This window comes from Giraffa tippelskirchi, chromosome 7 (genome assembly GCF_054371585.1).
Source record: "Giraffa tippelskirchi isolate mGirTip1 chromosome 7, T2T-mGirTip1v1.2.pri, whole genome shotgun sequence".
Classification (NCBI taxonomy): Eukaryota; Metazoa; Chordata; class Mammalia; order Artiodactyla; family Giraffidae; genus Giraffa; species Giraffa tippelskirchi.
This window is the reverse complement of record NC_137281.1, coordinates 66,858,473-66,864,077: the sequence shown is the minus strand read 5'-3', so window position 1 is coordinate 66,864,077 and position 5,605 is coordinate 66,858,473. Positions and strand designations below refer to the sequence as shown.

Below are 5,605 nucleotides of genomic sequence, written 5' to 3'. Positions count from 1 at the left end.
TATCTTCTCGAAAAACCAGCTTTTAGTTTTGTTGATTTTTGCTATGGCCTCTTTTGTTTCTTTTGCGTTTATTTCTGTGGAAGTTTTGGCCACAGCAATCAGAGCTGAAAAAGAAATAAAAGTAATACAGATAGGAAAAGAAGAAGCAAAACTCTCACTGTTTGCAGATGACATGATCCTCTACATAGAAAACCCTAAAGACTCTACTAGAAAATTACTAGAGTTAATCAATGAATATAGTAAAGTTGCAGGATATAAAATTAACACACAGAAATCCCTTGCATTCCTAGACTCCAATAATGAGAAAACAGAAAGAGAAATTACGGAAACAATACTATTCACCATTGCAACAAAAAGAATAAAATACTTAGGAATATATCTACCTAAAGAAACAAAAGACTTATATATAGAAAACTATAAAACACTGATGAAAGAAATCAAAGAGGACACAAACAGATGGAGAAATATACCGTGTTCATGGATTGGAAGAATTAATATAGTGAAAATGAGTATACTACCCAAAGCAATCTATAGATTCAATGCAATCCCTATCAAGCTACCAATGGTATTTTTCACAGAACTAGAACAAATCATCTCACAATTTGTATGGAAATATAAGAAACCTCGAATAGCCAAAGCAATCTTGAGGAAGAAGAATGGAACTGGAGGAATCAACCTGCCTGACTTCAGGCCCTACTACAAAGCCACAGTCATCAAGACAGTATGGTACTGGCACAAAGATAGAAATATAGATCAATGGAACAAAATAGAAAGCCCAGAGATAAACCCATGCACCTATGGACACCTTATCTTTGACAAAGGAGGCAAGAATATACAATGGAGAAAAGACAATCTCTTTAATAAGTGGTGCTGGGAAAACTGGTCAACCACTTGTAAAAGAATGAAACTAGAACCCTTTCTAACACCATACACAAAAATAAACTCAAAATGGATTAAAGATCTAAATGTAAGACCAGAAACTATAAAACTCCTAGAGGAAAACATAGGCAAAACACTCTCCGACATAAATCACAGCAGGATCCTCCATGACCCACCTCCCAGAATATTGGAAATAAAAGCAAAAATAAACAAATGGGACCTAATTAAAATTAAAAGCTTTTGCACAACAAAGGAAACTATAAGCAAGGTGAAAAGACAGCCTTCAGAATGGGAGAAAATAATAGCAAACGAAGCAACAGACAAACAATTAATCTCAAAAATATACAAGCAACTTCTGCAGCTGAATTCCAGAAAAATAAACGACCCAATCAAGAAATGGGCCAAAGAACTAAACAGACATTTCTCCAAAGAAGACATACAGATGGCTAACAAACACATGAAAAGATGCTCAACATCACTCATTATTAGAGAAATGCAAATCAAAACCACAATGAGGTATCATTTCACACCAGTCAGAATGGCTGCTATCCAAAAGTCTACAAGCAATAAATGCTGGAGAGGGTGTGGAGAAAAGGGAACCCTCTTACACTGTTGGTGGGAATGCAAACTAGTACAGCCACTATGGAGAACAGTGTGGAGATTCCTTAAAAAACTGGGAATAGAACTGCCATATGACCCAGCAATCCCACTGCTGGGCATACACACCGAAGAAACCAGAATTGAAAGAGACGCGTGTACCCCAATGTTCATCGCAGTACTGTTTACAATAGCCAGGTCATGGAAGCAACCTCGATGTCCATCAGCAGACGAATGGATAAGGAAGCTGTGGTACATATACACAATGGAATATTACTCAGCCATTAAAAAAAAAATACATTTGAATCGGTTCTACTGAGATGGATGAAACTGGAGCCCATTATACAGAGTGAAGTAAGCCAGAAAGAAAAACAACAATACAGTATACTAATGCATATATATGGAATTTGAAAGATGGTAACGATAACCCTATATGCGAGACAGAATAAGAGACACAGATGCATAGAACAATTTTATGGACTCTGAGGGAGAAGGTGAGGGTGGGACGTTCTGGGAGAATAGCATTGAAACATGTATATTATCATATGTGAAACAGAACACCATTCCATGTTCGATGAATGAGACAAAGGCTCAGGGCCGGGGCAATGGGATGACCCAGAGGAATGGGATGGGGAGGGAGGTGGGAGGGGGGTCCAGGAAGGGGAACACATGTAAACCCACGGCTGATTCATGTCAATGTATGGCAAAAACTATTACATTATTGTAAAGTAATTAGCCCCCAACTAAAATAAATAAATGTATATAAAAAAAAGAGTAAAGAAAAAAAAAAGTGACTACCATAAAAAAAAAATAAATAAATAAAGAGTCTTTTCCAGGACCACAGTTCAAAAGCATCAATTTTTCGGTGCTCAGATGTCTTCAGGGTCCAAGACTCACATTCTAGAAAAGACAAAGCATGGAAATAGATCAGGGTTTTCCAAGACCTGGAGTGAAAGAAGGAGGTGATACAAAGGTGTATGGGTAAATTATTATTGATTTAAAATGATAATTTTAAGACATTCTGCATATTTATTGATATGGTGGTTACCCAACTATATGTATTTTCCAATACTTGGAGAACTTTAACTAAAAAGGGTGAACGATATACTAAGAAGATTATATTTTATGTAAAAATGGAAACAAAAACAATTCTTATGCTGAAACATCAGACAACTGGAAGATGTAAAATAAGACAAAATCCAATTCACAATAGTAACAAAAAAAATTAAAAATTAAAAAAAATAGTAGCAAAATTCAAAAATACTAAACTACAAAGAACATAGAAAAAGATTTGTTAAGCGGAAATATCTACCCAGTTTACAGATAAGAATTCTCTTCTCTAAAGATATGTTTTTTGAATCAAATCTTACTGAAAATGTTATCTAAATGTAGCTTTTACCAGCCTACCTAATTGAATTTTAGCTTAAGACTATAAGTATGGAAAAATAAGAGCTACCCTGGCAGCTCAGATGGTAAAGAATCTTCCTGAAATGCTGGAGACTCGGGTTCGATCCCCGGGTTGGGAAGGTCCCCTTGAGAAGGGAATAAGTACCCACTCAAGTTTTATTGCTGAAGTATTCCATGGACAGAGGAGCCTGGTGGGCTATAGTCTATAGGGTCACAAAGAGTCAGACAGGACTGAGCGACACAAACACACACACACACACACACGGAAGGATAAACATAGTACTGACAAGGAATAGTAATGAATGACTCCTAGGCTTATGAGGCATTTTAAATCAAATGTAGTCATGTCACATGTTAAATGGTGTATGAATAAAGAGATCACTGGCATTTAATAGCGCCCTGGTTTTTTTTTTTTTTATTCAAACACGTCATATTGTAGAATACAAAGTCGTGAGGGAAAATAATTATGCATCTATACCAATGGCCATTGTCAAAAATGATTAAAATGTAGTGCCTACTTAATTACTTACATAAAAGCATATGGCTCAAAAATTTAAACATTAAGTACAAAAAAAGACTTAAAAATGTTGAAAAATATGTGAGAATATGTTGATAACGTTGTAATAGGAAAGTTCTTTTAGCAAGACATAAAAATTGACAGATTTCATAATATAAATGTAAAAATAATTCTACATGACCAAAAATATTTTGCACCATATAGAAACAAAAAAATCAAATCAAGCAATGATAAATTGGAAAAAAATCATAATCAACATGCATGGTAAATGGGATAACATCCTTACTAATTAAATCATGAAAATCAGTATCAAACAAGACCAGTAGTCAAATAAAATGCATAAAATGCATTCACTGCCAAGCCATGAAAAGAAATACACAAGACTAAATATATGAAGAGGTGCCCAAATTTAAATCTATTTATTTGTAATTAAAGTATACGAATGAAACACAATATCATTAACCAGACTCTCATAACTAAAAATGTTAAGCCTGTACTGGTGGTTTACAATGTGGTCAAATATATATTTGCCAGAATGAAGGAAAGAGAGAGTGTGATTGAAGTCGTGGATGGTATTTTGCCAATAAATATAAACATCAACAGTTTAAATTCACATACTTATTGACTCAACAATTCCACTTCTAAGAACTCACATATAGAAAATTTCATAAAGACTTTATTGCAGAATTACTTGTCAGAGAAAAACATTAAGATAATTGGATACATTAATTTTAATGTATAGAATGGTATACAAATGTCTTGAATAGACGTAACAGTAAAATACACATGTATACACAGAGATATAATCACAAACACATATACAAAAATATGCTTGTTTGTGCAATGATTTTTACTTGAAGAAGCATAAGAATAGAGTAACTGCATCTGAAACAACTGGGAGAATCTGGATTGGGATGGGAAAGAGGTTTATCCTACATATTGCATTTTGCATGGATTCTATTTTTTGTATTTACTGTTATACATTATATTTTTTTTGTTTCTTAAAGGGTAAAGGACTACATGAAAATGTCTTCTGTAGCACAAATGAAATTGAATAAAGAGAATGCTCTATATAATGTGAAATATTCTACCTGGTGTAATAAAAAATAATGATACATTAAGGCTCTAAGAATAAAACTAAAAATGAGGAAAAATAAATAAATATAGAAGTTAAGTAAATTTTGGTGGAACTGTATAAAAATTTAATTGATTAGTCCATTGCATCCTATTTAGTGAGTTTCTTTTGTAAATGCATTCTACCTTTCTAGGTGCAATGTTGAAACAAATGTTATAGAGTTTACATTCTAGCAGGGAAATAGCTACTAATAGTAAAAATACATAGTACATTCTTTAACAACAGCTACCATAAATCTTCAAGAAAGTGAAAGTTTGCATCAGATTTTTAAAAACTTCTACATTCCAAAACAATTGGTCTTAATGGTAAATCAAACTCTTCAAATTGGATTTACCAATTGATATTATATTTTTTTCTAAAGAGCTTCTTCATGGCTTTAGTCAACTCAGAATTTCTTAGACTGTAGATTAATGGGTTCAACATGGGAGTTATAATTGCATAAAACACACTCAACGATTTGTCAATGGGGAAGGTCTTAACAGGTCTTGCATACACGAAAATACAGGGAACAAAGAAGCAGACAACCACAGTGATGTGGAAACTACAGGTCTGGAGGGCTTTCCGCCTCCCTTCCTGACTCAGGCTCTTCAAAGAGTGCAGGGTGACTCCATAGGAGATGAGTAAGCTCCAGAACAGGACACCACCAGCATCACAACACACACCCTCTGCCTCATGATGACCAAATAATGCAAGGGCTTACACATGGCCACATAGCGGTCATAGGCCATCACTAGCAGGATGATCTCTGATCCACCAAAAAGGTGCTCAGTAAAAAGCTGGATCATACAGGATTGGAAAGATATGGTATTTTCCCCAAGGAACAAGTCTAAAATCAATCTGGGGGAAATTGGAGAGGAATAAATTAGATCTATAAATGATAAACAAGCAAGAAAAAAGTACATAGGTGAGTTCAGGGCCTTACTGACAGTTATAGTCACAACAATGAGCAGGTTTCCCACCATGGTCAAAATGTAGAAGAACAAGAACATAACAAAAAGCACTTTCTGCTCCTTTGGATTCTGTGTGAAGCCAAGTAGGATAAAGTAAGTTACATTGTTCCTTGGTTCCAT

General features: G+C 34.5%; 1 pseudogene; it reads right to left on the bottom strand.

The window, feature by feature from the left end:
- Window positions 1-4,865: 4,865 nt before the first annotated feature.
- Window positions 4,866-5,605, bottom strand: LOC145513776 (olfactory receptor 4A47-like; annotated as a pseudogene).